The sequence below is a fragment of the Lactuca virosa genome, chromosome 7, assembly GCF_052849685.1.
Source record: "Lactuca virosa cultivar CGN04683 chromosome 7, Lactuca_virosa_CGN04683_v6, whole genome shotgun sequence".
NCBI lineage: Eukaryota > Viridiplantae > Streptophyta > Magnoliopsida > Asterales > Asteraceae > Lactuca > Lactuca virosa.
In genome coordinates, this window is record NC_136432.1 from 185066933 (window position 1) to 185079371 (window position 12439).

Here is a 12439-nt window from a genome sequence, read left to right on the forward strand (position 1 = left end):
CAATTGATTCCATAAATTAGAGGTCCAGCTATTCGAGCTTCCTTAGTTTTTGAATTTATTTTCTCACAAATCGATAGAATGGATTAAGTGGAATTGAACAGGTGCATTTCGTCTTTTTTTGATGGAAAACTCGTCCATCCTTAGCTATATTGAGTTGTTTACATAAATAATGTTAGTAAGTTTTGCAGCGCAAATTCCCTTGAGCTTTTTCAGTCTAGGAGAAGTTTGTTTGATTTGAGATTGATTGGTTCATGTATTGACCTATTCATCCCTAATTAACTTAGGGCTAGGAAAGGGAGATTCTTAATAATTTAGGGCTTCAAATGCTTGTTTTTAGGAGTAATTTAGCTAGGTACTTTATGCAAAACTTTTATATGTTTCATTGGGATTATATTTAACTTATGTATTTGCAGGAAAAAGAATGCGAGGTTTCCAAAGGGAAAGAAGGTGAAACCTAGAGAAAAAGTGGTGACACCTGTAAATGTTCCCCAAGTTGCTGAAGATGAACCTACCAAGCTGAAAGATACCCAACTAGTTGTCAAAGCCCGTCGAAAAGACAGAATCAATATAAAATTGGACTCATTAATGAAGAAAATGGAGATCTTATTGATTTTGTAGCACCTGCTGAAATGCATTATAATGTTTTTTAATCTCCATTTTTCTGTCTTCTAATTTTGATCATATCATGTATATGTTTTTGTTTAATTTTACTTTTAACAGGAGAATGAAACACTGGAAGATGATAAAACAAGAAACTATGATGAAATTCAGCTTGAAGGGAGTTCTAATAGAAAGGAAAAGATGTATATGATGAAAAGCAGGAGGTCTTTCAGAGGGAAGCACATGTAATTAGTATTTCTCTTCTCGTGTAAACAACCAAATTTGTAGTATGCTCCATTGGTTTATTTGCAAATGTTCATTGGAAGTCATAAAATTATTTGAATTTGATGTCGAACCTTCTGCTGCTTTTCTGAGATAGTTTTAAATAATGACATAAAAATGAAAATAAAAGTGAATTTTTGGTGGCTCGGTATGAACTTGATAAAGTTTGAGTTTCTCAACCAACATTCATATTACAGAGCTACCAGTTACTGGAATTTGAGCTTTGTGTTATTGGAAGTCCTTTACTGAAACTTTGGAGGAATCCATTGTTATAGTCCCATCTATCAAGGTACTTTTCATTTTGTGTTAAAATACCAGTATTCGACTATGATTTAACTTTGAATTAATTTTGGGTAATACATGGAACTATTGGATTATATATTAGATAGTCATCTGAATATTTGATTTAAAAGTTGAGGTTAGTTAGATACTTTTACTTTTTGTGCAATGATTAGTCTTGATGTTTGTGGCTTGCCATTTCTGCAAGTGTTGTAAAACAGAGGGGAACTAAAAAGGTTAACATGTCTTTGGTGGAATTATATTTAATATGTCGATCTTATTTTAATAGAGAAAATCAAACTATATACAAGTTTTTAGTCCCTCCGTATACTTTATAAAGTAACATCTCTTTTAGATATTTAAAATAATAATAATTAAAAAAATGTTTCATATCGATTAGAATGAAGGCTTTAATTTCAATATAGAAAATAAAAAAATAATTTAAATAGTAATATAAGCTCAAAAACCCAAAGACAAACAACTTGCAAAATAAAAATGTTTAATAGAGTAACAATTGAGGAAAAAGTTGTTTTGAAATCTAGAGAAAAGGAAATTTTTGAATAAGAAGCAATGCTTATTCATAGAACAAATCTGCAGGACGTGGCAAGCATATGAGGTTTGGTTCTGTATAATTTTCTGATAAATATTCATCATTTATGGGATTATTATTAATGAAACTTTTTGTATACAACTCACATGCATATGATATCATAGAAAAGGGGAAAAGTAGTAGTTAAGAGAAAACGCCCTGGTGTTGTTTCTTTGGCAGGAGTACTTGCACTTGCGGCCAAAGTATACATTCATATGCTAACGTAATCTCATATCCTATTTATTTCAATCATTTTTCTATATAATAACATGGTATATGTGATATGTTATTGTTGCATGGTCAAATAAAAAAAACTAAAACATATATATAGCTACAAATTAAACGGATTTAAACAAATACGACATAATGTTTACAAATGTGTAAATCATTTTGCTAGAATTTGGGACTATATTTAGTTGTAGTTTTGAAGTTATATCTTACATATCAATTATTTACAAATAAAAAATAATAAAATTATTGTTGGATGAACCAAATTCAATCGATATTCAATCAAACTTAATATGAATTATATTTCCATGTGATGGCAATGATTTCTTAAAAAGGTTAGATTGTGTTATTTATATTATTACTTTAAGTATTAAAGTGTTTAAATTAACAAAATTTGAATTATATGTTTTATTGATCAAACAGATTCAGCAGTGAAGAACGTGCATATGTTTCCCATTTATTCCATCATTGGGCCAAAAAAGCAGCATTCAAGGAACCAAAGAGGTTGATTAACAAGGTTACTTTCTTTTTCTGTATATTTTTACCATCTCATTTAAAATTGGAGGTCTCATCAGTACCCTAAGTTATACCTCGTGCATAGGTATTAAAACTATAATAAATATTTAAAAATTTGCTTTCTAATGATTTAGGTTCAATGCCCAGTTGAAATGGTATTTCAGTACTTATCACTTGTTATTTACACTTTTGTTGTATTTCAATTGTGTATACCCAACCCCTCCCTTCAACCTCTTAGTTTTCAGTGTCGAAGAAGGTGAGGTGAGGTCTTGGTGGCTCTCTTATCAGTTTCATGTAAATAACAAATGTCACAACCCGAAATTTCTGTCCTGTAAAGTCAAACACAGCAACCAATGGTCAAATTTATAGGTTTCTAAGCCTAGTATAAGTCAGGGTTGTGTGTTAGGAAGTGAACCACTAAGGAAACCAGTTAGGAGTATTGCATTCGGGCCATAAACCTCATCAATTGAGGTTCACGGCCGCAAACCATGTTCACGGCCGTGAACCCTCCTTGGGCCGTGAACTCACCCTATATATATATATATATATATATATATATATATATATATATATATATATATATATATATATATATATATATATATATTTGGGTCATTTATCCTTGATTTCTTCCTTCTTGGCCGTGAATCACCCCATTCTCTCTCAAGTATCATACTCAAGAACACCCTTTTCTTCCGTTAAACACTCCTTTTCTTTTGCATCTCTTTGGTATACCACGAAAGGCCTTCAAACACTCACCAAACAACAAGATCTTCAAGTGTTCTTCCCTAAAGTTGGGCCGTGAACCACTTATCATGGGCCGTGAACCCCATTAAGCCCAGCCATGAACTCCCTTTCAACCTCCTAACTTGCTTCTAAAACTCCTTTGGTGAGTTATTCTTTCATCCTAGGTTGTTTCCTAATCGCCTTTGTAGTTAGATTCACTAATTTCATGCCTATATGTATCATTACATGCTATTTAGGACTCATTTATGCTCCGAGACTTCGTTCGTGAGTATAACATCTTTATTCCAGTCTTCAATCGAATCACTCACATAAGGTGAGTTCATACCCCTATAATCTACCTTTTTTATTGATTTTAAATGCTTTTTAGGGGGGAATACAAGTAAAACACAAGAAATCTTGTGTTTATAAATGTAATTTTACTTATTTCATTATCTTGCCATCAAAATGAATGAGAACATGAAACTTGTTAAAAATGGAAATAAACTTATAAACTATGATAAATATAGTTTATGGAACAAATGGATCTTTTTACAAAACTATCAGTTGTTTATAAAAAGGTTTTCGCATTATTACTTGTAAAGTCGTTAATCCAGTTTGTGAGATGCATCTTCGGTACTCACTAAAGTACCAGTTGAAGTCCACCTTTATGATCCAGAGTCTTCCGAGGGAGAGCGTGAGTTTGTGTGTAGATCTATATGGGACTAATAATCCCTCACCTCTACTGTTAACTACAGTTAGACCGGCAGGTATGCAGGTTGTGACATCCCCAAAATCACGGCCAGAAAAGACCGATTTGATTTATGCTTTTTTTTAAATAATTTTCAGAGTAATCCTTTGATTTAAAAGAGTTGCGGAATTTGTCCCCAAAACAATACATAATAAAATAAGGTTTATCAAAGAATTTCTTAAGGAAATGTATTTTCATTATATATTAGAACTCGGGATGTCATGTTTCGATACAGACCAAAAAGCATAAACGACAAATTACAAACCATACAACAGTTATATCCAACTACAAGCTTATAAACAAAATAACTTGATGATTCATCCATCTTATGCCATCGCGCCACTTCCTGTAATACAAATAAAACTGAGTGGGTCAGGCTTGGGAGCCTGGTGAGCATATAGGGTTTTCAACCCACAATAAATAATTATATTTAATTTCACCAACCAACAATAACCCGATTACCCATTCCCGTTATCCTTACTTTATGTCCCTAAAACAACAACTATTACAAGGGACCTAATCTAGGATTTTCATCGGGACGCACATTACTGCCAAGGGGTTTCCTTAACAATAGATGTCCTAAAGGCAACCATGAGGGGGATAGAGTACACCGGTGAACACATCGTTCACAACACCTACAGGTTATGAGCCTACTAGTGTTCCACTAGACTGTCTAGAAAGAGTCAGTGGTCGTCATCCATACTCCGCTAGATGACTAGATCAACAACAACATCGAGGCCTCTCATCATTTTATTTCATCACACACCAACTGTCTACCCATGTTCTACCCAACATATTAGTAGATAAAATATATACATTTATATACAACTTAAAACCTGTACAAAACATCCATTCAACAACTAGTTCAAATAAACAAATAATATATAGACACATAGCACGTATTTTATAAAGAATACTTCATATTTATGTGTTAGAAGAAAACGAATATACACTCACTTGATCAGAAGACGATCGGACAGCACTTCGGCTCTAAGAGTAGTATTCTTCGGTGAAACCGGGATGCTTTCTTGAAAATCGGGCTTCTCGCAAGCAGAGCTTCGGCTCGGAAACTCTTTTCTTCTCGGGATCTTCGGGCTTCGGGACTCGCTTCGGGTCTCGGGATGATACCGGGGCTTGGGGGGTTAAAATAGGGCTTAGAGAGAGTATCGGGAGTGAGAGAGAAGAGATAGAGCAACCAAAATCGGCTGACCCTCGATTTCTATTTATAGGGCCAACATTCGGGATTCACGTCGTGAGTTTCCAATTCTCACGTCGTGAGCCTAGTAGGTCACTGCGTTCGTCACTCGTCCACTTGCTCTGGAAGATGTCCATCACTTGCTCACGTCGTGAATACTGTGCTCACGTCGTGAGTTCTGACACAGCCTCGAATATTGTGTTCCGAACTTCAGAAATTCATATCTTCGCATACGAGCTCCGTTTTCGACGTTCTTTATATCCACGCGTAGGTGAGATCATGCTCTACAACTCTCGTTTAGACTCCGTTGGCTAATTTTGAATTTATTTTATTATATTATTTTTAGTAGACTAGGACAGGAAAACTCCGTTATAAATCCATAACTTCTTCATCCGACGTCCGTTTTCGTCTGTCTTTTTACTGTTGCACTACTATTGACGAGATATTCGATTCTCGTTTAGATTGTTTCGGCTAGAAATCACTCGATCTCAAAATCAAACTTCGGGCTGCATACTGCTAAGCTGAAACTTAGAAAAATCATAACTTCCTCATACGAAGTCAGATTTAGACGTTCTTTTTTTGCACGCTCTCGGTTTAACGTATTCTACGACTTTTGTTTAGATCACTATGGCTAAATATCACTCTATCTTAAATTTATATTTTACGTCATTTAGCGTCGTGCCGGTTCTGTCGCGAAACTTCGACAAGTCATAACTTTTTCGTTATAACTCGGATTTCAGCATTCTTTATACATTCGGAAACCTCGTCACGACCACTACCACATCCTTCAAAGATATCGGGTTTATCTAACATTTCATTTTGATGCTTATTTTTATCCTTAATTCAATTAAGTCACACAATTAAGCACAAAACACATAATACTCAAATAATACATCTTTATTATTTCAAGACGGGTTACAAAGGTTAACCTAGACTATTACATCATCATTAATTCCTAGCCTAGAAACGCGGGCGTTACACATGTGACAAACGTCATAAAACGATATCAACGTCCTATTCTCGTCATATCATATCAGTATGGTCATATAACTCACAAATAGATAACAACGATATATTTACGTAGTAATATACTCTTCCTAAACTTTCTCAAGGGATATTAACTATATGATACTCAGTATATGCAATAAGGTTAGATAAAACTGAAGTCCGGTAGACAGTGGAATGTGTGATTTCCGCCTTACTTCATGTTCCTTGTTTGGTTATGGGTTTAGGGCAGATTCACCCATTCAACTGTCTGTTCGGTCTCGGTTATATACAACTCGTATGTATTAAGTGATCATAGGAGGGTAGTATCGTCGTATCAAGTTTTTAGGGTAAACAAATCATCAGCCAGTTTAACTAATCCACAGAACTAGATATCATTAAAGTAAATACTAGATATCATTAAAGTAAATACTTGTACTTTTCGGTCATGGAACGAGTAAGACTACCAGTCGGTTTTATAGAAAATATAGGATTTTCTATGGTAAACATTGCCATTTGAAGGTAAACAGTTTTCGATAGAACTTTCTGAAAACAATAACAATTATTACTGAAAACAACGTTTTACATTAGAGTAAATGGAATTAAGAACCTTATTACAAAAGGTTCAACACTTGTTAACAAACTAGTATAACATAAAGGACCTTTATTGGTTAATTCTATAATTCCTTAGTTTATACATCAAAGTTATACATAAATGATATCCGATAGGCAGTGGAATGTGTGATTTCCGCCTTACTTCTTGTTCCTTGTTTGGTTGTGGGCTTAGGGCAGATTCACACATTTAACTGTCCGTTCGATATTAGGTTATATATAGCTAGTATAAACTAAGTAATTGTAGAAAGAACTATTGTGGTTACCATTTTACTAAAGGAAATATATGATTTTCTTAAGGAATATTTTCATCAAATATTAAAGAATTATTACAGTTAACACCGTAAGCACCTGATGAATACGCCAGGGTTATATACAATGAGGATCTAACAAACAATTGAATGTGTGACTTCCGCTTTACTTCATGTTCCTTGTTTGGTTGTGGGCTTAGGGAAGATCCACACAATCGTTTGTCTGTTTGATCTGGATTGTATATAACTTGTATTCATTAAGTACTCATAGAAGGAATTGTAAGAGTCATTTTTACTTATCATGCATCATATCAGAAAATATAGGATTTTCTGGAGGAACATGCGAACTTTTCTAAAGAACATTGAGTATAACTTTTCTAACAAAAATACTTATGAACTCACCAGCTTAAATGCTGATCTACTCTTTCAAACAACTTGTATTCTCAGGAAACTAGTAGACAGGTATGCGCACTAGGATTCAGAAGATGGAGCATAGTAGCTTCATATTTTTGTTTTGTTAATTACTTTTGGAGTCAATCTTTTGTGAATCAAACATAATGTAAACGTTTTCATATTAATGTAATGGTTCTTGTTGCTTGATTTACTATTCTACATTTCTTGTGATATTGAGCATAACGTCCTCCGCCCCCAAACGTTTCCGCCGTTCCGGTTTGGGAACGTTTCCGCCGTTCCGGTTTGGGGGTGTGACAACAAAATACACCCCTAAATTTTAAAAAAAGAAAAAAATAGATAAAAGTAGATATTTATTACATAAAAATACATGTACCTCTACAATACAATAGTGAAAAGTTCTAAAAATGCACTATTTCTTCAAGTTTTTCTTTCTTTCTATTGAAGTGTTTATTTGGTGTTATGTGTCGGAACACTAAGGTAAAATTTAGTATTTACAAAGTCTTTGAGAAGAGGGTTATATCCGTCTTTTGTCTTTGTCTTTGTGGGCAAACCAAACTCTTCCATAAAGTTAGTTGTTCAAACTAGTGAAGATTCCGGTGTTTATTGCTACTGTTGTGGATGGTCGCAATTTTTTGGGCTTGTGCTACTTACTGATGTTGGTTTGATTGAATTACCCTTCACATAAGGGTTATTATAGTTGTTGAAAATAAAGTAATAAAGGATGGGGAATGGAAAGAGGTTTGCTCCTTTTGGTCTTGGTTGGACAAAATTGTCCTTGTTGGAATTACTCCTGTCAAAGCCTTTTTTACTAACTTTGTGGGGTTGTAGTCTTAGCTCATATAATTAAGATTGTTTTGTCCCTTGTTTAGTTTTTTTTCTTGATCTATTTTGTTGTGTAGCTACTCTGTATCTTTCCAGCTACTAGATGGTTTTACTTCTTCTTCTTCTTCTTCTTCTTCTTCTTCTTTTAAAGTTCTTTCGTTTGAAAAATAAAGAGTTCTTGTATATAAAAAAGCTTCGATATGGTTATCATTTCTGTTTTGGTAAAAGCTACCGAAAAAAATGAACTATTAATTTTAGTTATTTAATTATAATATTTGTTTTTTAATGGGCCTCGTTTTTACTTTCGCCCTAGGCCCAAAATTAGTTTGGACCGGCCCTGACGAAAAATGCGCCTTGAGGGCATAAGAAAAAGCACAAGGGAGATGCTTGAAGAACAAACGAGCCCGGTTGCAGGAAGCCTCAACAGGTCTCTCTCTCTCTCAGTTAAAAAAACAGATGATAGTTAATATCTAATATGAAGTCTGTATATCTGCTTCAATTGCTATACATACAATACTCTCAATAAACAGAATAAGAAGTAGTAATATAAATTGATAATGAACAACTGATCTCAATTTCAAAATATTTTAGGTTGAAGTAACTCATGCAGCTCTTCTTTCCTTGATAGAAAATTACTGTAGAGAAGCAGGGGTTTGAAATCTCCAGAAACAAATTGAGAAAATATACCGCAAGGTTTGCTTTGCTGACTTCATATTGGATCATTTTAATGTTTCAGCAGTGTGAAATAGCGACTTACTTTCATTAGTTTATTTCATTTCTTACTATTACATTTACAGCATTGTACTTTGAATTATCCATCCAATTATAGCAATATCATCTAAATGCCAAGCAATTTACAGTTCAAGATGTCATGTAAAGCATAAAACAAGCCTGGTTGCAGGTTTGTTTTTCTAGCAAGAAGGGTAAATGGTCATTTTACCTTCTTCATATTCAGATCATTCATTCAGTCCCAAACTGTTTGATAAAATGCTAAAGAGACTATCATCTAGCAGGTAAATTATAAATATTATTATTGCTACTAGAAAATAAACTATGAAGAAGCTTTACTTTTTTTTGTAGCTTGTCACATGGATTGAGCATCTTTCAAGATGGTTATTGTGGTGGGAAAGATACTTTAAAGCTTGAGAAAAATGTTGAGTCATCAAAGGTTTGTTTTGTATAATGTACATATTAACACATGACTGAATGATGGATTAATTTCATATAAAAATAATTTCATAATTGGTGTAGGGACCAGAATGTGAAGAAAGTGTTGCACCAAGCTAAAGAGTTGTTTAAGGAAAAGGTTAGTTTGACTTTTGAAAAAGCATCTCGTTTTGGAATAGAATACCACTGAGGGTCGGGTTATATGGCTTGCAGCATTTATATCTTTAAATTAGCATCTCGTCTTGGTTACTAAGCACACAAGCTCCTTAACTCTCCAGGTCTCATTCTTTTCAACTCTTTGAAATTATTTATATATTATATAAGTATTAATAATAGAATTTGGATCAGGTGTTGGGAAATGCAAAAGGAGCAGTGGCTATTGTGGTGTCAATTTTGATATTCAAGAATCCGGTGTCGGTAACAGGGATGCTTGGATACTTGCAGATGGTGAATCGGAGCCCTTGACTGGTGAAGAACATGGTGTATGCGGTAAACAATTACAAAATAGGTAAGTTATAAACAATTTGTAGTTTTTAATTTTTAATGTATTGTGTTTTGTTTATTTATTTTTATTACATTTATGTTATATGCTACACAGGGAAGAAGAGTATTATACTTGAGGTTAGTAGTGGACAAAGGAGTTGCATTGGAATCACTAAATCCTCTCAACGTGGCAGAAAATCCGAATCGGAATCAGCATCTTATGTTCTCAGAAACCCGGAAACAACAGAACAGGTAACAGTTTTGGTCACTGTAACAGTTTTGGTCCCTACATTTTTGGTCCTTATACAATTTTTGTCCCTACAACAGTTCTGGTCCATACAGTTTTGGCCCATTTATAGTTTTTGTCCCCCTCTCTCTCTAGCTAGTGTGGTATTATGACTTCCTTCAATTATTTGATAACATAATTTCCATTCTTAACCGTTTTTTCATTCAAGAAAATTGATACTATTGGTGTCATAGCAAGTTGAAGGTGCTATCTCCTTGGGTATTGGCAATATTCTGGGAAGCTTTGTGGGATCCTTAATACTTACATTGATTGTTTCCCCTCTTCCAGCTATTGGTAGTTCTCACTTTTATTTTCTTTTTTTAATTTCTTAGAAAACCTTTCTGATTACCATTATATCGTTCAGGTGATATAGAGCTGAAAAAAGATAAAACACTTCCCCCTGAAAAACAAATTCTAACTGCAAATCCTGATATTAACATGGTATTTTGAAGCATTGACATTATGATTTTTTAGGCCATACGTAGGTAGCAATTAGCATCATAAGTTGCTTAAAAACATAAAATTTGCTAATGAAATGCTTATGATTGTGGGTCCAGATAACATGATTTGCATTTTTCTTCATATTCAGATCATTCATACAGTCCCAAAAAGAAACGATCATTGTTAGTTTGTTTATAGTTCTTTTAGGTATGTTTCTTTTCTAGTCAAAATAAACACGAAAGTGTTTGTATGAGACTAAATCACTAAATGATCATTTTACCCTTACATTTCTTTATTGCAGGATAGAAGCACAGTAGTTTTGGATCGACATCTTCTAGCAGAAGATATCGTGTACGTGTTCTTGTGCTGCTATTGTGGATTCAGGAACACCCTTGCTTACTGGTCTAACTGTATGTATCTGACGTAAAGCTTCTGTTAGAACTATTAATCTCAGGGATTTCATTAGTTTGTAAATTTCTGTTACAACTTTTATTGATTTATTTTATCTTTCCATGTAACAATTATTTGTATGACATTAAATTTTATGCAATGGATTGTATTTTTTGTATATGATATTTTATTTTCTATTATGAGATATTATATGCAAATTTTATTTTAAAATTAGTAAATCTATAAATAATATTTTTTTAAACATTTGAAATTATGACACGCAAGAATGTGTTTCATCTTCATTTATGACATGGCCTTTCTTGACTGGGGCTTTAATGATACGCAATGCGAGTCGTAAGGTTACAACACGCAAATGCGTATCGTCTTTCATTATGACAGGGCCTTCCTTGATACACATTGCATGTCGTAAATGGGCGTCGTAAATCTGTGTCATAACTGCACGTCGTAAATGCGTGTCGTAAATAGACGACGCGCAAAAGCATGTCGTCTTTCGTGATGACAGGGCCTTCCTTGACACGCATTTGTGTGTCGTCTGAGCGTTTTATGACACGCATTGCGTGTCGTTAAAGGCTGTTTTTCTTTTAGTATACTGTTGTATTGAAAAATGTTGTTATGAAGTTTTATCTTTATATAAAACTACTTGAATGTTTGTTAACCCCGTAAACCAAATGTGTCATTGTTTCCTCATGTGAGTTCTTATAGCCATACTATGACTGATATGCCTGCTGCGACGTTCTTCAGGTGTTGGAAAGTTAACGAAATTTGTCACCCCAGACCTGTCGGTCTAACTGTAGCTAACAGTTTAGGTGCGGGGTTGTCAATCTCATATAAATCTATACACAATTGTCTCGTTATCCCTCCAATATACTCTGGTTATAATTTAGGACTTTTGTTGGTACTTAGATAAGTACATGAAGACGGGTCTCACAAATAATGGATTCAATGAGTTTACATGTGATGAACTGGAAATCCTTTTCCCTTTGTAAATAAAATAATTATGCCTTTAAATAATTATATGTTTCTTCCGAAATGATAATGTGGTGTTTGTGACTCCTCAAACTATACCAATTATAGTTTATCTTGTTTGTTTGTCAAGAACATTTATATAATCATTTATATAAATACATAGTAATCATCTTGTTTAGTTTAAAAATGTAAGATCAAGCTTCATATTTTTGGGTTGTAACCCACAAAATAGTGACATAGCTAGAATGTACCCCTTTTTGTTAGGAAACTATATTTTGGTAAAAAGCTTCCAAAAACCTTATAGTATTACAAATCATAAATTTTCTTATGATGATATAACATAAATTTTCAAAACTAATATATCACAAGTAATTATACAAAAGCTAGTGATAACCATATCTTATGCAAGTAATATCTTATATTTAACATAAAGATGAAA

General features: G+C 33.6%; 1 long non-coding RNA gene across 1 annotated transcript; it reads left to right on the top strand.

Annotated features, from left to right (window-relative positions):
- Positions 1-9590: 9590 nt before the first annotated feature.
- Positions 9591-11072, top strand: LOC145123672 (uncharacterized). Its single transcript, XR_013715231.1, has 4 exons — positions 9591-9691; positions 9762-9921; positions 10012-10148; positions 10925-11072. It is a non-coding gene; the product is annotated as an uncharacterized LOC145123672 (long non-coding RNA).
- Positions 11073-12439: the final 1367 nt, after the last annotated feature.